The sequence below is a fragment of the Dipodomys spectabilis genome, unplaced genomic scaffold, assembly GCF_019054845.1.
Source record: "Dipodomys spectabilis isolate Male_0828 unplaced genomic scaffold, ASM1905484v1 ptg000344l, whole genome shotgun sequence".
Lineage (NCBI taxonomy): Eukaryota > Metazoa > Chordata > Mammalia > Rodentia > Heteromyidae > Dipodomys > Dipodomys spectabilis.
This window is the reverse complement of record NW_024871021.1, coordinates 71,584-97,014: the sequence shown is the minus strand read 5'-3', so window position 1 is coordinate 97,014 and position 25,431 is coordinate 71,584. Positions and strand designations below refer to the sequence as shown.

At 38.3% G+C, this 25,431-nt stretch overlaps 1 pseudogene; it reads left to right on the top strand.

Annotated features, from left to right (window-relative positions):
- The first annotated feature begins 18,328 nt into the window (after positions 1-18,328).
- Positions 18,329-18,428, top strand: LOC122095351 (annotated as a pseudogene).
- The last annotated feature ends 7,003 nt before the right edge of the window (positions 18,429-25,431 follow it).

Below are 25,431 nucleotides of genomic sequence, written 5' to 3'. Positions count from 1 at the left end.
TTTATTCTAATTCATTTAATTCTGATTTAATTTTAATTATTTGTTTTCGTCTACTGCATTGGGGTTTATTTTACTGCTCTTTTGCAAGGAGGCCCAGATGTCTCATTAAATTTTTGGTTTCAGATCTCTCCAATTTGTTGATGTAAGAACTGAGAGCTATAAACTTGCTTCTGAGTACTGCCATTGCTGTTTCACAGAGGAGCTGGTAGTTTGTATGCTCATTTTTGTTGAATAACATGAACACTTGAATTTCCTTTCTAATCTCTTCCATGAACCAATCGTGATTCAGCAGTGTGTTGTTCCGGGTCCTTGCGTTGTTACAGGACCCTCTTTGGTGGTTTTTAGTGTTGAGTTCTAATTTTATTCCCTTGTGTTCTGAGAGAAAGCAAGATATTAATTCAATGTATCTGAATTTGGACGAGTTTGCTTTGTGGACTAAAATGTGGTCTATTTTGGAAAATGTTCCATGTGCTGGAAAACCATGTATTCTGATGCTGCTGGTTGAAATATTCGGTATGTGTCTGTTCAATCTAATTTACCTATGCAGTTGTTTAGGTCCGCACTTTCTCTTTTTAGTTTTTGCCGAGTTGATCTATCTAGTGGGGACAGTGGTGTGCTAACGTCCCCAACAATTAATGTCCTTGAATCTATTTGGGATTTGAGGGAAAGTAGTGTTTCTTGGATAAATTTGGGTGCTCCGTTGTTTGGCGAAAAGATATTTAGAATTGTAATATCCTCCAGAAGGAGATATCCCTTAATTAGTGTGTAGTGACCTTCTTTATCTCTTCTCACTAGTTTTAATTGAAGTGTATTTTATCTGATATTAGTATTGCAACTCCCACTTGATAATGGGGGCCGTTTGCTTGGTAGATTTTGTTCCAGACTTTCATATTGAAAATGTTTTTCTTTTTATGAGCAAGACGTGAATCCTGAAGGCAGCAGATGAAGGATCTTGCTTTTTAATTGAACTAGACAGTCTATGTAGCTTAATTGGAGAGTTAAGTTCATCAATGTTGAGAGATAGGACTGAGAGATATTAGGGAGTTCCTGCCATTTTATCCACCTTCTTGGGGGCTGAGGCAACTGAGTTCTTCCTATGTTTCTTGGATTCTCAGTTTGGGTTTAGTTTCTTGGCCTTTATTGTGGTCTTGTTGGTTTTCTATGTGTAGGACATCTTTAAGAATCTTTTGTAGGGCTGGTTTGGTGGAGATAAATTGTTTAAATTTTTCATTGCTATGGAAGGACTTTCTTTGACCTTGGGTTATGAATGAGAGTTTAGCTGGGTATAGTATTCTTGGTTGATATTTGTTTGTCATTATGGCATGGCCTACATCATTCCATGGTCTTCCTGCTTGAATTGTCTCTGCTGAGAAATCTGAGGTGATTCTAATTGGTTTCCCTTTATAGGTGATTGATATTTTCTCCTTGACAGCTTTAAGGATGTTTTCCTTGGTCTGAATTGATCCTGCGAGGATTATACTGTGAGAGTGGGATGTCCTGTTTTGGCCATGTCTATTTGTATTTCTAAAAGCTTCTTGTATCTTAATAGGCCTATCTTTTTGCATGTTTGGGAAGTTCTCTGCTAGGATCCTGTTAAACAAATTTCCTATACAATTAACTTCTGATTCTAGGTGCTCCTCTACACCCATTATCCTCAGATTAGGCTTTCTGATGGTGTCTTCCATGTGTTGAATAGATCTATCGTATTTCCTGGATTTTTCTTGAATGGTTGTATGTTCTTTCTCTATAATATCTAGGCTGTCTTCAATCCCCGAGAATCGATCTACTATCAAGACTTTCTACTTTGTTATTTATTTCTTTTCCTTCTAGTTGGTTGGCTTTGATGGCTTCCAATTCTTTGTTGGAGCTTTGTTTTAGATCTTGTATGAACTTCTTTACTTCCTTAATTTAATGTTCAGTGTTTATTCTCAAGTCACTTAGTTGATTGGTTATGGTTTCCTTGGACTCCCATTCCTTCTGTTGGGTTCCAGTCAGCGTTCCCTTTGTGGACTTCCTGACTTCTTTCAGCTCTCTGTTTATAGATTCCATGGATGCCTTTAGTGATCTTTGTGTATTCTCATGCTGCTCTTTCAATTCCTGTATCACTCTTTGATTAGCTTCCTTATGATCACTCAATTCCTGTAGTTCTCTTTGAGTGTTCTCAGCCTCCTAACACCATTCCTCACTTTCTCTTTGTCTCTTCTACACCAACTCCCGCAATTCCTGTCTATCTCTTTGACTGATCTCAGCCTGCTCACACCATTCTTTTATTTCTCTTTGAGTGTTCTCAAGCTGCTCATACAATTCCTGTATCAATCTTTGAGTATCTTCCTCAGGCTCATGATATTCCTGTATTGACCTTTCGTTTGTCTTCTCTCTCTCCCTATCACGCTCACATGAAGTCTTTGCAGGTTTTCAATCTTTTTATTTACTATGTTTACCAGTAGTGTTTGCAGAGCTTTTTGGGAACTCTCCTCTGGATTATTCATTTTCTGTTCTGTCCCCTGATTACCATGAGTGGGAGTTGAGATACCCGGATTTACCATTATTCTTGTGTTTTTCAGGTTTGTTCTGCCCATTTGTGATGAATGAAACACCAGTTTTGTGCTAGAGCACTATCTTAAGGCAAGCATCAACCAAAGTCTGTAGTTGCAAAGTAAAAAGTCTGCAGATACAATCTAGTTCAACAGATATAGCTATTCAACATCAAACAACTATGTATTAGTGTGCTGCGAACTGCAAAGAAGAATTTGGCAAAGCAGACATTATTAGGTTAAGGGAGATATGTGGGTAAAAATAGGAATAGTGGGATGTGGAAATGTAGAGGGAGAGTTAACTTGACTAAATACTAATATCTAAGCGGGAAATAGGTTGGATAGAATGATAGTAGAGAGAGAGAAAAAAAGAAAAATGGCAAGAAAAAATAGAAACAAAAATTAAAAATTAAAACTGAAACACATAAATTATGCAAATTAACAAAGTAATATTCAGAGAAGAACGAGGATAGGATAAGAGAAGGGGAGGGATAGAATGAGATATGAAAAACTTAAAAATAAAAATGCTTAAAGTATCATATAGGTACATAGAAGTAATACTGATATTAAGGAATTTAAGTCTAAGAGGTTTTGAACTGAGTAATAAATTTCTGGATTAAGTGTGTACAAAATGGGGGTTAATGTCTAATAATCGACTATGGGTATATCTGAGGATGAGCAGAACAGCAATTAAGTCACACAAAGACGAACGAAAGAGAGGAAAAGTGAAAAGAATGAGAAACAAAGAAAGGAAGGAAGAAAGGAAGAAAGAAAGAAAGAAAAGGATCAAAAGTCTGTAGAGCTAAACAAAAAAATGAATGAAAAGAGAAAAAAGAAAAAAATCACACACACACATACACACACATACCCTTAAAATAAAAAGTATAAGAGCAAGAAAAAAGGAGTTAAAAAATATTTTTTGAAGATAAAAATTAAAAAGTTTAAAAAGTTTAAAAAAATTATAAAATGTACAAAAAAAGAATTCTTTGATATTTTTTGGTGGGGATGGGTAGATCCTGTATCTCCCTTGTGTCTGTAACTGTCTCTTGTTGGAGTCTCTGGTCTGCTTGTGGTGTTTGATTTTCCTGTGGCTTGGTTGGTCTCTTAAGTCAGTTTGTTTGAGCAGGCAGAAAAATGCTCTGCTTTACCCAGAATTTTGTGATCCTCCTCCCAGGCTAGTTCAATAAGAAGGAGATCTGCTTTGAGTTTCACAAAAGAGGGAGATGGCTGTTTCTTCTAGTTTGGAGATGCTGTGATGAGGCTAATTTCTGGTAGTGTGGAGGCCTTTTAGCAAACAGTAGCTTTTCCCTGGGGGGCTAGCTTCTGAGACACTGACAGAGCCCAGCCTGGAGCCATTCTCAGGGTTTAAGTTTACTGAATGTCAATTGATTGTCAAGGCTACTATAGGGAGGGGCAGCCTCTGGCTCTGTTTATCCAGTGAAGAAAGCCACTACTGGGGCTGGTGGAGCTTTCTCAGCTGTGCTGGGTCACTTTCCGCTGGGTGTAGCTGAGCCTGGAATGTCAGAATTGGTTCCTGTGACCTGGTAAATGACTCTTGTTTTCTTTCAAGGCCTGAGTTGGAGCTAGCTGCTCAGCCAGGCCTCTGTCAGTATCAAAGATGGAGATCTCTGGTAGTGGGGAGGGGAGGGATGTTCTTACCTCCTCTGCTCCCTGAGAAGGAGTGAGGATGTCAGGCTTCTACTCATGCCAGATTCTTGGTTTTTGGGTCATCTCTGGTATGCAATCTGCAGGATGAAGATGTCTGTTCCTTGTCAGTTCTTCCTGGTGTTGAGTAGAATCAACTCACCTGCTGCATCTGGAGTCGTTGTCCTGGACTCTCTGTGTTGCAGGTATGGCAGCTACGGTCGCCACCGCAGCCACTGCTGCCACAGCGGTGGCTGCTGACAAGTGCACAGATCTGTTTCCTTGCCTGGATTTTCTCTCTCTGGCCTAACTCTGTGTACTGTGATGGCACACTTGGTGTGATTCTCTGGTTTAGGACTGTTCACTGGAGCACTAAAACTGCTTTCTATGAAGAGAGCTTGTTTTAGCCCCCAGCTTCTCCTCTGCCATCTTCCTGGAACTCCTGTATGTATTTTTATTTTGTCAAGCACTGAGCTTGAACTCAGGTAGTGGCAATTCTGCCTCAGGTTTAATCACTCTAGGCTGGGGTGCAGCCACTGGACCCATAGCCGAACCTGGGTTCCTGGGTCCCAATGGCTGACAGGAAAAAAAATTTAACGCAAAACAGAAAAAACCCTGGCAATTTGCAGATGGCTGCCAATTTTACATTTTTTTCTTTGCTAGGTGACCATACTGGGTCTGAATGACACGGTTGAAAAATGTTGGTAACCTGGCATTGCTGAAAGCTGGCAGGTTACCAGGGAAGCCATAGGCCAACACAGCAACATAGGCCCTGTGTTTGAAGCCCAGTCCTGACCCCTAAGAGATCTAAGAGTCTCGTTCCTAGTAATAGGAATACCGATGGAAGATTATGAATAGCAAGGTTGAACTAGTTATTTCTGAATACTACTATACAATTAGAGTGATTTTAGGAGGCCAATTGATTTTAATGAATGCTTTTTGACACATTCAAAGAATACTATTAATTACATGTATGCTATAGTTTCAGGACAGTGGTTGATTTAATTAATAATTCATTAAGGCTGAAAACAATAATATTAATTACATGAAGGCATAATAAACACCCAAGAATTGGCAGGAATGTAGCCTATATAGCTGAATAATGTGTAGACATCTCCTGCACTCTATAATGATCTATATTTATTTGTGTACTACAATCTGCATATCAATGTGTTCTTATTTTGTCAACACTTAGGGCTCAATCTCAGGTGCTGGAAATTGCTAGTCAGCTTAATATGCTCCAGGCTGGCATGCTGACACTTACCCATTAATGAATTTGGCTTTGTAGACTGTGAGTTCAGATGTGAGAAGCCGAGCATGAAACATGTTTTCTTTTTCTTTGAAAGTGCTCGGTGACAGGTAGGATGTATAATTCAGATGCAAATCTATATGCAATGTAATAGGATGTAATAAATGTAAAAAATGTCATAGGTGGAAGAATTGTCATTACAATAAATGAAAAACAGATTGAATTAGTAGGGAATCATTCTAGGATAAAATTAGACACAAAAATTATAGGATGTGGATTAAGTTTAATATTTTATTAAGCATTGACAGAATAAAAATTTCATGGAAACACAAATACCTAATAATTGGTAGTAACACACAATGCATAATTTAATAATATATAGGAATATGTCTCATTCTATAAAATACATAATTATAGTAGGAATGTACATACATATGTGATAAATAATAACAGGATATTGAGTAATTTTAATTAATGCTTTATTAATTGTTAACTGTGACACATCATTAAATGGAGACATAATTATTACTTAATAATTGGTAGTAATACTATCTATAATTTAATAATATGCAGACATCTCTCTTTTTGTGTATATAATATTTTTATACAACAATCTCTATCTATTTATATCTCATTCACTCCTGAGGCTCAGTGGTTGAATGTTCACCGAGGAAGCATGAAGCACTTGGTTTGATTCCTCAGTGCACATAAACAGAAAACCCAGAAGTTCTGCTGTCTTTCATTCAATTGTGTGCTAGCCTTGAGCACAAACGCTTAGGAACAGGGTCAAAGCCCATACTCAAGCCCCAGGACTGCCGCCAAAAAAAAGTAGAATGTTTTAACTGCAACTATAGAAGGGCAAGAAGGGCAGGACATCAAATACCTCATCACAGGGCAATCTAGGAGTCTGGGGCTGACAGCTTCCACCTAACCTGACTTAGCCAGATGTAAACTGCTGCAACCCAGATCCATGGGTTATCCCCATCATCCTGGTTACCCTGGCTTATCCCCATATCCTGGGTGCTCAGGGCCTTTAAAACTTGGCAGGAAGTCTGCTAGAACCTTTGAAATATGGCTTGAAGTGGTAGAGCTCTAGTCTTGATCAAATGTTATTAGAATAGTATCCTCATGTTTTGAGTTCAAGCCCCATGGCTAACCCCCCCCCCCAAAAAAAACCCACCACACTAAACCATTAGATGTGAACTTGTGTGGTTTGTGAACTGTTCCTCAAAGAATGGTGATACTGATAAAAGCACCCTAATTCTAATGAAAGCTTGTGGAATAGAGCTAGGTGCTGAGTCCTTCACAGGGTGCAGTTTGCTGCATCCTGCATTGGGTGCTGTGTGCTGAGTCTTTCAAAGGATGCTGTGTGCTGAGTTATGCAAAGAGTGCAATGTGCTGTGTCCTTCAAAGGGTGCATTCTTTCTTCGGGTCCTTATAAGATCTCCACAACTGAGATGATTATGCAGACAAGAATATTGAGGCTCATTTATGTCCCCATGGCAGGGACAAAGATGTATTACTGAAGACTAGTAAGTTGTCTCCTGCAGACAATTGTTTTGTTTTGTTTTTTCTCAGTCATGAACCTTGAACTCAGGGTCTAGGTGCTGGCCCTTACCTCTTGGGCTTATGACTAGAGCCCTAACACGTGGAGACATGGATCCCCTTATAGCAGAGGCCACAGCCTAGGGGTCTATAGCTAAGGTCTGTCATCCTGCCTTCTCAGAAAGCTGAGATCTGAGGATCTGGGTTCCAAACTATCCCAGACACAAAAGCCTATTATCTCCATGAGCCTATTATTTCCAATTCACCACTAAGAAACCCGAAGTGGAATCTGGGTGCTTGTTGCTCATGTCTGTATCCTAGCTACCCAGTAGGATGAGATCTGAGGATCATGGTTCAAAGCTAGCCTGGGCAGGAAAGTCCTTGAGACACTTAGCTCCGATGGACCCCCCAAAAAGCTAAAGTGGTGTTTGGCTCAAGTGGTAGAGCACAAGACTTGAGGAGAAGAGTTCAAGGACAGTACCCAGGCCCAGATTTCAACTCCTACAACAATAAAGAAAAGACAGAAACAAACTAACAAACCTGAAGTAGAGGGCTGGGAATGTGTAGAGTGTAGATTGCTTTGCATATATGAAACCCTGGGTTTGATTTCTCAGGACCATATCACTAAAAAGAAGCCTGAAGTGTCTCTGTTGCTCAAGTGGGAGAGGAGTATCCTTGTACAAGAGAAAATAAGTACAGTGCTCAGGACCTGAGTTCAACCTCCTGTGCACACGCGGGCTCACGCACACATACAAACACACACACACACACACACACACACACACACACACACACACACTCACAGACTAGAAGTGGTGCTGTTAGACAAAATGCTAAAGCACCAGGCTTCTACACTGAGCTCATGGTCAGCACCCCAGCCCTGCTTTCAACCCGCAAACCTAGACAGCCAGGGCCCAACTTGGAGAGGTCAAATGTTTCAAATCCTGAAGAGCTTCAACAGCCCTAGATGACAGGAAGCTTTGTGATATCAGATATGTGCTTGGATTTCCCAAGCTTCCAGAAACCTAGGAGAGACATCATAGGCCCATCATCGTCCTCAATGAAACATTTCATGAGTTTCAGTGCCCCAGTTGTCTGCCAGAAGGACTGCTGAATTATATTGAGCACTGTATCTGAACACCGGAATATAGTCTCACAATGGCAGGATAAGTGCACAGGACTTGGCCTACCATGGGAGATGGCACAAATGGCGTCCTGTCAAACCAGAGCACTGGGGAAAGAAATAGATTGGGATAAAATTAGACCTTTATCCTGACCTTCAGAGCCCACTCACACTCATTCTCACAATATGACACAGATGGAGTTGTTTGTTACATAGCTGTACAGAAGTGAGGCCTTTTGTCTGCCTGTCCAGACAATGAGGGAGACTTCTTCCAGCAGGCCTGGGATGCAGAGAAACCCTCAGGCTATACTGGGAACAGTGAGGGGAGCCGCAGAACATGCACTTTCATGAAATCAGTCTCTGTTATGAAATCATTTTATTGGATACAAATTTTCTAGCTTGGTGCCATTCATCGTAACTACTCTGGAGCTTCACCTATAGGAATACATACATACATATACAAAGATATGGAGGTACAGGTTATTTTTGAGGGGGCAGGTCCTGGTGTTGAACTATGAGCCTAGGCATTGTTCCTGAGATCCTTTTGCTAAAGGGTAGTGCATTAACCTTGACTCAAAACCCCACTTCTGGGTTTTTCTGTGATCTCTTAGAAATAACATTGTCATAGACTTTCCTACACTGGCTGGATTCAAACTCAGATTCTCTACATCTCAGACTCCTGAGGAGCTCAGATCACAATGAGAAGCCACTGGCACCTTCTTTCTTTTCTTCTTCATTTTTAAATCTGGAAACCTGAATTCTTAACAGGGTCATACCAGTGTTATGAATTTATAAGTTAACTACCCAATGTCCTTTATAGCTGCTTTCTCTAAGAAGGATTTTCCTTCCTCATCTTACCATCTGTTCATAGGTTTGAAACCAAAAGTGAGAAATGAGTGTCACAGAATTTCTGTGCAAATGTCCACAGGACATGCCAGCTCTACAGCAATTTACTGTCTCAAGATGGGAGGACCAAAAGCTAGAGCGATCCTTGTATTGTCTGCGTTGCTTCTTTTGCCTATAAAATGATCTAAAAATTAGGAGTGTTGTGTGTCTCCAACCCTAAGTATCTAGAATATACTAGAAGCATCTTCATGCATCACTTTTCTAGTGTCTCTCGAGATTTAGACTCCAGGTTTGTGTGGAGGTGCTCCTTGGTGAATCCCTGAGGATAGCCGCTTGAAACCTTTTTGAGAGATCACCCTTCAAAGTCAGCCTGAGCAGGAAGTCTGTGAGACTCTTATGTCCAATAAACCACCAGAAAACCAGAAGTGGAGCAGTGGACCAGAATGTAGAGATGGAGCTTTGAGAGAGAAAGCCGAGCAGAAGAAACAGGCTAGACCAGGCTGGAAAGCCTGGGAGGCACTTATGTCCGATTAACGACCAGATGGCTGGAAGTGGAGCTGTGGTGGTGGTAAAGCCTCAGCCTTGGGAAAAACAGCTGAGGAATGCATCAGGCCCTGAGTTTAAGCCATGGGATAGCCTCAAAATCATTTTCAAAAAGAGAAGGTCACGTTTATGAATCAGTGCCCTACTTACTTATGTGTGTATATTACCTCCCTGAGTTCAAACACACTGTATGCAATGATGCTTCTCTTATTTATTTATTTATTTATTTTTAGATATGATCCTTGCGCCTACTGCATCATCCTCTTCATGTCAGACCCATTGCTTTCTCTTCCAGGGTTCCAGGCCTTTGTCCTTATATGATGCACACTGAAGATCTCAGCAGTCTTTATTTACATTTTATTATGAGGACAATGTAGGAACAGTAACAAATCAGGCAGGGGTACACAAGATAGGGTTTCTTAGAAGTAACCAGTCTTCAGAAAATTAAACTTGAGGAAGTAAAATGGTAGCATACTTATGTAAAAACTACCATTAAGAAAAATATGAGGGGGCTGGGAATGTGGATTAGTGAGAGAGTGCTTGCCTAGCATGCAAGAAGCCCTGGGTACGATTCCTCAGTAGCACATACACAGAAAAAGCCAGAATTGGTGTTGTGGCTCAAATAGTAGAGTGCTACAGACAGTGCCCAGGCCTTAAGTTCAACCCAAGACCTGGCAAAGAGATACCTAGGTAGGTAGGTAGATAGATAGGAAGAAAGAAAGAAAGAAAGAAAGAAAGAAAGAAAGAAAGAAAGAAAGAAAGAAAGAAAGAAAGAAAGAAAGAAAGAAAGAAAGAAAGAAAGAAAGAAAGAAAGAAAGAAAGAAAGAAAGAAAGATAGTTTAATTTTTGGACTTCAGGAGGAAAGAAGGGAACACTTCCCAGTTAGGAGACCTTTTGCAGTGTGCCTTCACATAACCACAGAGCAGGAAGACTATCTCTTTCCCACTTCTCAGGCAACCAAGGGCCCCAGAGTCAAGAGGGCAGAGCTAGGTTCTAAATAATGTGCTTGGAGACAAAATAGAAACAGTCCTGCCTCTAGTTAGTCTGGGGATTTGCATTAATTATGTGGAGAATGAAGGAAGGAGAATGGACTGGCAGAGGTAGAAGGGTCTTCAAATCTGATAGATGGAGAGTCAAAAGCCCACTCCCTAAGACCAGAGAGCAGGGTTTTTCTACTCTGTTCCTCCCCTCTCCCCCACTAAACTGGCTCTCTATTGGTAACCTAAAGGTAGCCTGAGTCTCCCTTCACATGAGAGAGGAAGGTTAATTAGTCATTGTTTGAAGAAGCCGAGTAAAGCCTGACCCTGGTGTAACTTTAACAAATGTTACAGGTTTTCCCCATTGCTGGTTGTGCCTGGAATAAATGAAGTGGTTTTGCAGCTCACTTCCTTGTTGGGTGTGTACGTTCTGCCTCCTAATCCTGTAGGCCTGGTCTCTGCACCTAGCCTGGATTTTGAAGCTGTTTTCTGTCCTTCAATAACAGAGTTACACTGGAGTTCTTCCTGCTAACAGAGCTAGGGCTCTGAATCCAGGATAGGTCAATAATGTTTCTTTCCTTCTTCTATAGCTCGAGTACTATAAGAACATTTAATGCGCAAGTAAATTCTCATCACCAAGGGAGACACACGAAGCTCTTGAATATCTGACCTTTCAGAAGTGCAAGTCATTTTGTCATAGATTTCCTGCCATGGCTGGCTTCACCCTGTGATCCTGAGACCTCAGCCTCCTGAGCTAGGGTGATGGGCATGAGCTACTTGTGCTCTGCTAGGTTCAGAACTGTAATGACATTGACAATACAAGTCAACTGCTTATCACAAAGGGCTTGTGGAGCATATTAAGCCTTTTAACCTTGGACATTTAAGAACCCTGTAGGACACAATATTACAATGCTACAGTCTGAGAGGATGGGCATATGTATGTGCTACACTTGAACCTTGAGCTCTGAGTCCAATTCTGGTGTACATCAGTGTTCATCTTCCATAGAATGTTCTCGTAATTAGCAAATAGGAAAAGTATTTTAATTAACCCTCACTCTTTTTCCAGTTGTGTGTCTCGAACTCTAGCCTGGGCACTGACCCTGAGCCCTTCAGCTCAAGGTGAATACTCTAGCACTTAATCCAAAATGCCAGATGGGTTCTTTTGGTGGTTCACTGGAGATAAGAAACTAACAGGCTTTCCTTTGGACTGTGGTCTTCAGCTCTCAGCCTCCCGAGAAGCTATGGTTCCACTTATGAGCCACTGGCATCTGGTCTATGGTTTTAGACAGTCCTGGGCTTGATTTTAGGGCCTGGGTACTCTCTCTGAGCTTCTTTTTCTCAAGGCTAGCCACTTGAGCTACTCCATAACTTCTGGCTTTTTCTGAGTATGTGGCACTGAGGATTCAAACCCTGGCATTCATGCATGCTGAGCAAGCACTTTACCACTAAGCCACATTTCTAGCCCCACCCTCACAATTTTATACCTCACTTGCCTATCCTCAAGAAAAGGCTTCTGAGTATAAATCATCTAAAGAAAACCCGATAGGAAGTTTCCAAAGATAAATAAGACAAAGCTCATACTTGTGAGAGACTCTAATCATGTGAAGACTGTGACAAATGCTTCCATTTAATTATGTATTATGTTTCAACACTTAATAAAATATTAATGAGAATGAGTCAATGTCCTAAATTATTGGGTATAATTTTATAATAGATGTGTAAAATGTAATAAATATTATGTGTATAAAAATACTAAATACAGTAATCAATAAATAAATAAATCAAAGAAAAATAAAATACAAAATCATTCTTTTTCTGTGGGGGTCCAGTTGTGTGGCTTGAACTCTGGGCCTGGGTGCTGTTCCTCAGCTCTTCATCTCAAGGCTAGCACTCTACCACTTGAGCCACAGCGCCACTTCCGGATTTTTTCTTTTTGCTTATGTGGTGCTGAGGAATCAAACCCAGGGACTCAGGCATGCAAGGCAAGTGCTCCACCACTGATCCACCTGAATCATAATATGAAATTAACATACATATGTAAGTATATATATCATATATTACACATGTATAGAGATATTTTTCCATTTTAGGGCCTTCATTCAGGCCCTGGGAACTCTAGCCTGAATTTCTTTCCTCATGGACAGTGAGCTTCACCTTCACCCATGATGCAAAATTGTTACCTCGAGGGTGAGCTCAAATCCTAGCAATGGCAGAAATACTGGCCCCAGTTCCAAGACAGTGACTTAATTTTTTAATGGAAGCAGTTATGTTTATTCAGTTCCATACTGAACATTTTAAAAAGTGTAGAATTTTGTACAGCTATTCACTCAGAGATCCTTCCCTTTCCTCCAAAATGCTTCTCTGAGAACTACATTGTTTGTCTTTGTTCGTTTTTTATTGTAAAAATATTTTACAGGAGCAAAGTAATGAGTAAATTTCATATTGAGCATTGTTACCTCCTCCTTTGTTTTCCCCCTACCATACCTTCCCTCCCATCTCCACAACTACCTCCCCCTGCTTAGGTCAGTGACTTAGTTTTCATTTTTGGTTGGCACAAGGTTTGAACTCAAGTAGTAGCAAATCTTCCCTCACATTGCTACAGATTTACCAAGACCCTGAGTTCAAATCCCAGGATAGGAAAGAAAACTAGCAGAAATTCCAAACTAGGTAGCTTTATTTTTTTAATTTAGTTAAATAATTATATTTTCTTTATTCTTTTTCTTTTTTTTCTTTTGGCCAACCATGGGGCTTGAACTCAGGTCATGGAAACTCTGCCTCAGCTTAGATCTCTCTCGGCTTGGGTGCAGCCTCCAGAACCATAGCTGATCCTAAGATCCTAGGCCCAGGGGAATTTCTAGAAAAAAAAACTGGAAAGCAGAAAAAGTGGCAACCTTCAGGGGGCTGGAGTTTTATTATTTTTTTCTTTGCACAGTGACCATCCTGGGTTTGAATGACATGGCTGCAAAGTAGATATGACTTGCCATTGCTGATGGCTTGTGGGATATCAGTGAAGCCATAGGACAACCTGTGAACATAGGCCCTGGGTTCAAATCCCAGTCCTGACAACAATGGCAGGAGAACACAAGAGACTCATTCCTATGCATGGGAATATCCATTGAAAGAGTAGTTCATGCATCCGTCTAGTCTAAAATTGGATGCAATAGTCTTAGAATGCTGATTGATCTTAATGTATAATTTATTAAGCATTAAAAGAATAATATTCCTTCAATGGTGGTATAATAAATACTTAAGAGTTGGTAGGAACGTAGTAGGTGTCATTCAATCATAGATAGATGGCTCTGGCACTTTTTAACAATATATATTTCTTTGTATATCACCGTCTGCCTATCCATGTATCGCTGTTTTGGCCAAATCTCAGCACGTGGGAACCACTTAACAGCTTCATTGGCTAGGGGATCCCATCCTCAAACTCACCCATTCATGAATTGGGCCTGCTAGGCCCTGAGATCAGATCCTAGCACTGCCAGGCATGATGGAGAACACATACATCTAAAATCTAGATTCCATGTGATAGGATGTAAACAATGTAATAATTGGTATAAGTGTCATTAGAGTCAATAAAATAAGTAGTAAATAAATTAATAAAACAAGAAATAAAATGAATAAACACACCAAACACAATATGGACTGAACATCTGAACGGAAGTATAAATCCTATCGTTAAGATGTATATAAGGAGTAACTTTTCCAGGACTGAGGCTTGAATTCAGTCCCCCTAGGAGGAGGGAATGGTGGGAGATCCTGAGATACTTGTTTCTGGACCTAGGAAGAGTCATGGCATGCGATCAATCTCATCCTTGAATGAGTAGTTTGTGCATGATGCGAGTAGGAAATGATACGCAAGACTCATGGGGTATAGATTATTTGTAAAGAAGAGTTAATGAGGCATGACAATAATCATCACAGACATGAAATGAATGCATCAGAAAATACCCAAATATAGGTACACACAAATTGGATTCCATCACAAGTCACCATCAATCCTACTCTATACAAATATGTACTTATTTGCATTCTACCTTCTACTTATGAATGATGACTATTGTGCTCCCCACTCTCCCCCCAGGGGGGCTCAAATTCAGGTACTGGAAACGCCTAGCTCCTTTGTCGCTCACAGGCTGTTGTGCTCATATGGACTCATTCACCAATTGGGCCTGCTAGGCCCCGAGTTCAGATCCCAGCCCTGCCAAAAGATTCATCTTGATGTAAGACGCCAATGGTTGCATATGTTTTCCTTTCCTGTGCAAGTCTTGGGTCTCAGCTAGGATGGAGAATGCATGGGCCACCCTGTGGTCATGGGAATAAGTTGTTATCCATGTCAGCGCAGTTATACCTGTCATTATATACATGAGAAAATACACAATAATCCATGAATAGCATACAAAATAAACACAATAAATACACTCAATGCACGATGCAGTCCCCACACGGATGTGAATATACATCCCATGTTTAAATGATGCATTGAGCACTATTTTGGCCTCCCTGTAGCTCGATCTCAGTTCCTGGGAAAAGCCCATCTCCTTAGTGGCTCAAAGTCTGGTCACGTAGACCGATTGGGCAGTTGGGCCTCTTAGGCCCTGAGTTCGAAGCCCAGCAATACCAAAAATTCACTCTGATGTGAGAAGCCAGTCATTGCACCTGTTTTCCTGTGCTGTGCAAATTCTGAGTATCAGCCAGCATGGAGAATATATAGGCAACTGATGTCAGCTTATATTTCCATAATTCATTCATCTGCAATAACAATTTGCAAGACTGGAGATGTGAAGCACTTAGACATGATTTTATTCTCGTTCATTTGGAAGATTAATCTTTAGTCAAAAGGAATGTTTAAAAATGGCCTAGAATTTATTCCTACCAGTTTTTATAAATGGCTTTGTACAATGGTATGTGATTATTTTATTTTACATAAGATAATTTTTTCTACTACCTATAAGTATTGGAAAAAGAAGAAAACTAAAATTTACTACTTAGAGGAATATGATAGAAATAGAAGACAGATTTTATGTTTGTCAAATCTCTCATCAGTACCCATATTCAAGACTTAAAGTCATATTTCTTACTATGTTACACAGATAAGGAAAATATATGATAAGGCAACAATGATAAGGCAACTATTAGTGACTTTAAAATGTACCTTCTTATGTGATGAAATTTACTTTATTAGCTAGTATTTGGGTTTGAATTATGGGAGGCTGATCTATTTAACACATTTCTGGAAGGCACCTACTGAACAACGCAAATGGTGGGAGATACTATTTCTACACTTTAATGAATGGTTGAACTTATTTTGCATTAGTGCTGGGTAAATAAATGAACTCTATTGTAACTTGATTCCTACACTTGAAAAACTTTTAATGTCACTATCATCTACTTGTCAAGTGTTATTTTGTTGAATATGATTTTTAAAAGTTTATTTGAAAAGGAATATACTTTCAGGAGATTAAATGTAGGTTACATTGGTTTGAGAATGACATTTTTATACTACAGAACCAAGATTTACTGAAGTACCAGTGTTTTGAAGCACTAAGGGTCTTCTCAATTAATGTTTTTCTAAATTATATTTGACCTCTAAATCAAGTTTTCCTAGTCTTGGTTGACCAATTATGATCTATCATTCCAGAAACTATGTTTTTGGCTGCACTGAAATCTTTTATTCATCATTAGGAGAGGGGTATTAAAAATAACCTTGTTCATTTGTGATTTTGTTCACTCATATGGGCTGGTCATCTGTAAATTGAAAGTTTGAATTACAGTACTTTCTCTCAGATTTTGTGATCTCATCTTTCATTTTAAGTTGCCTTGCATTTCACAATTGATTACTGCTAATTCTTGTAAGCAATTGGGGCCTTGAAATATTATAGGAAATGAGAAATTGAGATGAGTCTTTAATTATTTTCTGTTCGCATGTTGCATGGGCCTATGTGAGAAGTCATGCCCTTATTATCTGATGATGCAGATAACTGGGACCTGTTATCCTAGGACCTGTGGGTCCTGCAGAAGAATAATAGCTTTTAGACATCATATCAGCAAAATTTGGGTATAATCAGTAAGAATGCTTCAGAAATATGGAGAAAAACACTTTGGGACCAGCAAGTTAAAACAATAAACAGAGCATCAGAATAAAATCCCTTATAGATTAGCAGAAAACAATACTGTTATTTTACCATGTGTATTCAGAAGACCACGAACACTTAGAAGGTATCACAAGCTTATACTGAAGATATTGCATGGATACTTTTTATATTCTAATATATATTCTAAACCTAATTATTTATATCCAATCTATTTATGGGAATAAATGTCAATATATTTGTCAAATTATCAATTCTAGTAAGATTCACTGTATGAAGTTTAAAATCAGCACATATAAATATAAAATATATAAGTACATATAATATAAAAATTGTTTTGCATTGTTGTGTTTAGGGAATCAAAGGCAACTCTGTTTTAAAGTATTATTCCACTATCTGTACCTCAGTTTTTGGTAGAGTTAGACTTAAAGCTTTACCATTTGTAGATATGCAGCCTGGAGGCAAGAGGAAACACTTTGATTAAAACATTACAAATTTAAGGCCTAATATCGAGGAGAAACATATGGACTTCTCCAGGAGCTATTGCAATATTTGGTGATAGAATGTCAGTAGTGTAAGTTCCTGCTTGGTTGGATGATAGACAGGTCAGGACAGTAGGTAATCATGCATATGAACAATTTTTTCACTTTCTTGGCTTTAGCTACTTTTGAAATGATACGTATAATAAACAATTATGTTTTGATAAAATACCTTCCATTCTGAACAATTCTGTCTGAACTGTTCATCTCTCTATGATCCCTTGTAACTAAGATTATTTTTGTTCCAGTAAGACAATCCATGCTGTCAGGGTAAGATATTCTGGTTGGTCTGTTCCTACATGGAAGAAAGGTAAAGGTTCAGGGTCAACGTCTAGTGCATTGCGGTCCCTGGGTAAGGGTCACAAAATCACCAGGACACAGGGGATGCAGTGTGCAAACAGCAATTGCCACTGCATGCTGTGCTTTATTGTTAGTGGGTATTTAAAGACTAGCAAGCATAATCTTTGCCAAGATTTGGTCAGAAAACATTCACACAAAAAATTTCCACAGATACATTTTTACTTAACCTATGAGAGAATGTCTAGGTATATTATTATCTAAACTATTTTAGAGCAAGCTCAAACCACTTCTCCAATCTCAGCAAAATGCTTGACCAGCTGTTCATCTATGCTTAAGCAAGCAGAAGAGCCACTTCCTCAGCTCCCAGGAGTCTGTGACATGTTTTGAGATAGGGAGAGGGAACATTTTCCCTCTGTAGCCTGGCGTTCCAAGAGTTTTCTTAATCCCAAACACAGTCCTCAGATAATCCCGAGGCTGGAGCCTGCATCATTCTGCCCCCTCAAAATAGACCCTGAGTCTTCACATTTCAGGTAGACATTTGTCCCAGGAAGACCTCATTTGGGAAATTTTAACCTGCAGAAAGTTAGAAGTAGCTCTTAAGTAAGGCTTACTTTGAATCCATTAGCTCCACAAAGCTAACTCAGTTGATAAATAAGTACTTGAAAAGCCACCACCTTTGGACTTAGCTGTAAAGGTTTCAAAGTATGATCAAATTTAAAATGAAAATGACAAAATAGTCATTGACCAAAAAATTGTAAATGTGAGCAATCGACCAAACTATATAAGTTTTTTCCACTGTAGACAGAAATTTAGAGAAATAAGATCAATAGCATTTTTAGGAACAATAAGGGTTCCTTGTTACAAATAGGCAACCATGGATATATGTCTGTATAAAGATTGTATCATTACGTACTTAAATTTAGAGGATAATACATGCTTTAGCAGCAGGTCTACCCAAAGTACAACAATACAGAGATTAACATGGCACTTGCACAAGGAGGATATGAAAATTTGTGAAGTATTCCATATTTTTCATTCTTCTGATGCAAGAAATGAAAACCAGTTATTAAAAAGTTGATTACAAAAATACAAGTGTAACAATACATGTAATTCATAGAATTAAAGGTTAGTTTGACATCAATGTATTAAATTTTCTCCTTAGAAAGGCCTTTACATAGCATAACCTTTACAAAACTTGAAATTAGATAATATTGCCATTTTATCCCAAAGAAATAAAATAATATAAGAAACTACAAAAAAAAGGAGTCTTAAAATTCTTCTATATGGAATGCAATCTGCAAGGTCACATTTATTAATGAGTCTATACATTATATTACAATGTAGAATTCAAAGTATTATATCTAGGAGAGAATGAAATAGATTATGGACATTACACAAACATAGATATACTTTTTTCAGAAAAGCACCCGGAACATCTTTAGTTTCTATACTATTCATTTCAACAGAAAAGTTAAAAATATTTCTGATTTAAAAAATCACAAACTCTGCAGAAATCATTACAGATGTATACAAACAACTCTTGAATACATTTTGATATCAAAGTCATGCAATTCACTTGGAAGAATACCATGGAATACATAAATTTTTATAGTAAGATATTGCTGTTGTTTTGTATTGTGAAAAAAATTTGTAGGGACACAAAAGATGGACTGGCATTTTTGAAATTTAAGAAACTTAACCAAACCATTACGACTTAGGAGAACAATTTGTACAGCCTTCGACAACTTCAAAGAGGTAGTGATACATACTTATCTTTTGGCAATATCAAATGCAGTTTCTTCAAAGTTGTTCTTCAGACCTGGTTTGATGTAGTGGTTCAACAGAAGGAGATACAGAGTATCTTTGCTATTTCTATTCCCAGCAGCAAGATGCAAGGAGGTCAAGAGGCCTTTAGTTTGGGGATTGGTATCTGCATCATGATGAAGTAATAAAGAAGCCATTCTGGTATTATTCCACATATAAGTACTGTGCAGGGGTGTCCAGCCATTCAGAGTTATTGCATGAATATCTGCCTTGAGCTACCAACTCATGGACAACGTCTAAGTGTCCACTCTTGGCTTCGCGATGAAGAGGGGTATACTCATCCTCATCCCTAGTATTCATCTGGGTGGCCTTTTTGGAAAGTAGTGTTCACACCACAGTAAGCCGATAAATTTCGGCATCCCAAAGAAGAAATTTGCTTGGATCCTACTCCATTTTTTTCTTGCAATTGATACCATTCCTCATTTTTTCATCTTGTTCCTTGTCTTCGTCAGAATTGCCTAACCAGAGATTTTGAGTACCAGTGGGAATGAGGTGTCCATGTATTTCCCCAATAGTTCACATTGGTTGAACTGGTCAGAAAAAAACTGGTGAATGTTCTGCATATGTTTTTTCACCATGATTTATTTTCTCTTTTTCCATTTTTATTATTCTAAATTATTCTAACTGGAGAGTAGTGAATTATAGGGAGCAGAGGAAAGATTTTCCTCAGTATTCAAAGATAAAGACTGAAAACATGGACCAGTGGTGTCTTCATGTGCAGCTTATTCTAGGAATGAGAAAATAGGAAACAATGCCTTCTATGTAAATGATTTGGGAAATACCATGTTATAGTGTAAGAGAACTCACTTCAACATATGGGATTTAAGAGCTTTCTAGTAGCTTTCTAATGTTGGTATCCAACATTAGAAAAAATGTATAATGCATAAGTAAAATAGAAGTCCTTTGTATGACTACCTAAATTCTTGTTTTGTTTTTTTTTAAGACACTTGTTTTCATCTAAAAATAGGCCTATCTATTGTCTTCAGGTGATTTTGATGATTGAAGATGCTTAATGAGAAGTCAAAATGTATTAGTAGTCCTTTGCTATCAATTAAATTTCACTTTTTCTTCTTGGAGAATATAATGATCAAAGCAATAGTTCAGAATCAGCAAGCAATAATTCAGAATCATGCTTCAAGTGCAAGTGAATCACCAGTAAGTAATCCTCGATTCCATTTTCCACAAAGTTTTTTTACAGATACAATCTGCCTACCTTCTCTAGCTGCTTTCCTAGCCTGGATCTATTACTTCATTTTACAGGAAAAGTGTGATTCAACTGATTTCAGTCAGATCTGTTAGTAGAATTATCAAATATTGAGATTCTTTTTTTTAATTAGTTGTGGGGCCTGAACTCTGGGCCTGGGCACTGTGCTTGAGCTCTTCAAATCAAGGCAAGCGTTCTACCACTTGAGCCACAGCACCACTTCTGTATTTTTCTGTTCATGTGGTGCTGTTTTGGGAAATGGCAGAGCAGAAAGTGAAATGATGCAACCAAAAATATAAAAGCAAAATAAATTAGGATAATTATGGAGCAATCATATTGTCTATGAGAACCATAAAACAGAGAGAGGAAAAGAGATCCAGATGTGCAATGACCTAGCTAGCCACAAAATCCATGCTTCTACTCAATTTACAGAGCAAACAAGTTTTTTTTATTTTTAAAAAAAGATGAAATAGAACTTATGTATTTACTTGAAATTAGTAAATACATTGTTAGTCGCCTACATAAAGAGACATAGCTTTGACTAAATTACAGATAAGAATCTTAATCCTTGGGCTGGGAAGGTGGCTCAGTGTAGAGTGCTTGCCTTGCAGCTTACTACAGTGCAGACACTACTTTCCAAAAAGGCCACTCATATGAATACTAGGTATGAGGATAAGTATAATCCTCTTCATTGGGAAGCCTAGAGTGGACACTTAGACATTGTCCATGAGTTGGTATCTCAAGGCAGATATTTATCCAATAACTGTGAATGGCTGGACACACCTGCACAGTGCTTATATGTGGAACATATTGCAACAGCACACACACACACAAACACACACACACACACACACACACACACACACAAATCATCAGATTTCTTCTTAAGTATTTTTTGTGTATGGTCATAAGAAGAAATTTACATTACTAACTTGAATTTCTTATAAATAATCTTATAAATGCATTAGAAACAAATGCATGAAAGAAAAAAAAAACATTAAAATACTTATCTAAGGGTTCATTTTCCTAACATCACATTATCTGTCCTTTTCTGCTTGACTCATACATATACTAGATATTGCAAATAAGGGAAACCATGGGACCTATGTTTCTTTGGGCTTGGCTTACTTCACTTAATATAATTTTTTTGAAAGCCTTTCCATTTCCTAACAAATGGGGCAATGTCATTCTTTCTGATGGAGGCATAGAATTCCATTGTGTACATATACAACTTTTTCTTGATCCATTCATCTACTGAGGGGCATCAGGGTTGGTTCCATATCTTAGCTATGGTGAATAATGGGTTGGTAAATAATGCTGCAATAAACATAGTTGTGCTGGTAGCTTTAGTGTGGTCTTCTTTGTAAACATTTGGGTAAATACCCAAAAGTGGGATTGCTGGGTCATAGGGGAGCTCTATGTGAAGTCTTTTGAGGAACCTCCATACTGCTGTCCAACGTGGTTGAACAAGTTTACATTCCCTTCTGTGAAGTAAGGTTCCCTTCTGTCCACATCCCCTCCAGCATCTGTTGTTGTTAGAGTTCTTGATTTTTGCCATTCTAACTGGGGTGAGCTGGTATCTCAATGTTGTTTTGATTTGCATTTCTTTTATGGCTAGGGAGATTGAGCATTTCTTCATGTGTCTATTGGCCATCATTCTTTCTTCTTCAGAGAAGTTTCTCTTTATGTCTTTAGCCAACTTATTTATTGGGCAGTTGTTTCCTTGAGGATTTGTTGTAGGGGGATTTAATTCTTTAAGTTCCAAGTATATTTTAGATATGAGACCCTTGTACGTTGTATGGCTAGTGAAGATCTTCTCCCAATCTGTGGGCTTTCTATTGATCTTGCTAGCTAAGTCCTTTGCCATGCAGAAGCTCTGAAACTTCATGCAATCCCATTTGTCCAACCTTTCTGTGATTAATAGTGTTTCCTGGTCTCTATAAAGAAAATTTCGGCCTGAGCAAAGAGACCTAAGGTTTCTCCTATTCCATCCTGTAATGTTTTCAGAGTGTCTGGTTTGACTCCGAGGTCTTTGATCTATTTGGAATTGATTCTTGTGCCGGGTGATATATAAGGATCTAGCTTTAGTTTTCTACAAGTAGTTAACCAATTTTGCCAGCACCATTTACTGACGAGGTTGTCTTTCTTCCATTCTATGTTTTTAGCTCCCTTATCAAATATTAGATGGCTATAGGTCTGTAGGTTCATTTCTGGGTTTTCATTCTATTCCATTGGTCGTGAGGTCTGTTCTTATGCCAGTACCAAGCTGTTTTGATTACTATGGCTTAATAGTAGAGTTTGAAATTTGGTATTGATATTCCTCCAGTAGTGTTCTTTCCATTGAGGATCGTTTTTGCTATTAGGGGTCTTTTATTGTTCCATATGAATTTTTAGAATGCCTCTTCTATTTCCTTGAAGAACAAGTTTGGAATTTTGACCGGTATCGCATTGAATTTGTAGATAGCCTTGGGAAGTATTGCCATTTTCACGATGTTAATCTTTCCAATCCAGGTGCATGAAATGTTTTGCCATTTTCTAAGTATTGTTTTGATTTCCTTTTTCAAGATTTTAAAGTTTTCATCGTAAAGGTCCTGCACTCATTTTGTTAAGTTAATTCCTACGTATTTTAATATTTGTGGGGATATTACAAATGGAGTTACTTTCCTAATTTCATCCACACTTTTCTCATTGTTGGCATACAGAAAAGCCATTGATTTGGGGGGCTTAATTTTATACCAGGCTACTTTGCCAAAGTTTTGAATCAACTTGAGTAATTTGGGAGTGGAGTCTATGGGATTCATTAAATACAAAATCATGTCATCTGCAAAGAAGGAGAGTTTTATTTCTTCTTTCCCTATGTGGATTCCCTTTATGTTTGGATCTTGTCTTATTGCTGTAACTAGGCATTCTAATACTAGATTGAAGAGACGTGGAGAGAGTGGACATCCTTGTCTTGTTCCTGAGTTAAGAGGAAATGTCTTTAGTTTTTCACCATTACGTATAATGCTGGCTGTAGGTTTGTCATATACAGCCTTGATTGTATTGAGGAATGTTCCATGGATTCCTAATTTTTCCAAAACCTTCATCATAAAGGGGTGTTGAATCTTGTTGAATGCTTTTTCTGCATTTATTGAGATAACCATGTGGTTCTTATCCTTGCTCCTGTTGATGTGATGAATTATATTAATTGATTTGCGTATATTGAACCACCTTTGCGTTCCTGAAATGAATCCTGTATGATATTGGTGTATGATTTTTTGGATGAATTGTTGAAGTCGATTGACCAAAATTTTGTTTAGAAGTTTTGCATCAATGTTCATCAAAGAAATGGGTCTATAGTTTTCTTTCTTTGATGAGTCCCTGCCTGGTTTTGGGATGAGGATTATGATGGCTGCATAGAATGTGTTCGGTAGTGAACTTTTCCTTTCAATTTCATTGAAGAGTTGGAGGAGTATTGGTGTGAGCTCTGGTTTGAAGGCCTTGTAGAATTCCGCTGTAAAACTATCTGGTCATGGACTTTTCTTACCTGGGAGTTCTCTTATTGCTGTTTCTATTTCAATGCTTGATATGGGTCTGTTAAGATGGTTTAACTCATCTTGGTTTAGTGTTGGAATGTCAATATTTGCTAGGAAAAGGTCCATTTCTGTCAAGTTCTCAGACTTATTAGCATAAAGTTTTGAGAAGTATTCCCTTATAATGTTCTGAATCTTGGTTGTTTTTGTGGTGTTGTTTCCATTCTCATCTCTGAGTTTATTTATTTGGGTGTGTTCTCTTCTTTTTCTGATAAGATTTGCTAAGGGTCTGTTAATTTTGTTAATTTTTTCGAAGAACCAACTCTTTGTTTGGTTGATTCTTTCTATAGTTTTTTTTTTGGATTCTCATTTATTTAATTCTGATTTAATTTTAATTATTTCTTTCCATCTACTGGATTGGGGTTTATCTTGCTGCTCTCTTCAAGGAGGTTTATATATGTCATTAAATTGTTGGTTTCAGATCTCCCCAATTTGTTGATGTAGGAGTTCAGAGCTATAAGCTTGCCTCTGAGTACTGCCTTTGCTGTGTCCCAAAGGAGCTGGTAATTTGTGTTCTCAGTTTTGTTGAATAGCATGAACATTTGAATTTCCTTTCTAATATCTTCCATGACCCACTCGTGATTCAGCAGTGTGTTGTTCAGCCTCCATGTGCTACCGGCCTTCCTTTGGTGGCCTTTTGTGTTGAGTTCTAGTTTTATTCCCTTGTGGTCAGAGAGAATGCAAGGTATAACTTCACTGTTTCTGAATTTAGACAAGTTTGCTTTGTGGCCTAAAATGTGGTCTATTTTAGACAATGTTCCTTGTGCTGCTGAGAAAAACGTGTATTCTGATGCTGCTGGGTGAAATATTCGGTAGATGTCTGTTAAATCTTGTTGATCTCTGCAGCTGTTTAGATCTGTGGTTTCTCTGTTTAGTTTTTGCCGAGTTGATCTATCTAGTGGGGAGAGTGGTGTTTTAAAATCTCCAAATATTAATGTCTTTGGATCTATGTGGGATTTGAGGGAAAGTAGTGTTTGTTGGATAAATTTGGGTGCTACATTTTTTGGAGAATAGATATTTAGAATTGTAATATCCTCCTGCAGGAGAGAACCCTTACTTAGTATGTAACGACCTTCATTATCTCTTGTCACAAATTTTAATTTGAAGTCTATTTTATCTGATATTAGGATTACAACTCCTGCCTGTTTATGGGGGCCATTTGCTTGGTAGATTTTGTTCCAGCCTTTAACATTGAAAATGTGTTTGTTTTTATGGGCAAGTTGTGACTCCTGAAGACAGCAGATAGAAGGAACTTTTTTTTTTAATCCAACTAGACAGTCTATTTCGCTTAATTGGAGAGTTAAGTCTGTTAATGTTGATAAAAAGGACTGAGAGGTATTTGGGACTTCCTGCCATGTTATCCACCTTCTCCGGGGCTGCAAAAATTGGGTTCTTTCCATGGTTCTTGGATTCTCAGTTTGGGTGCAGTTTCTTGG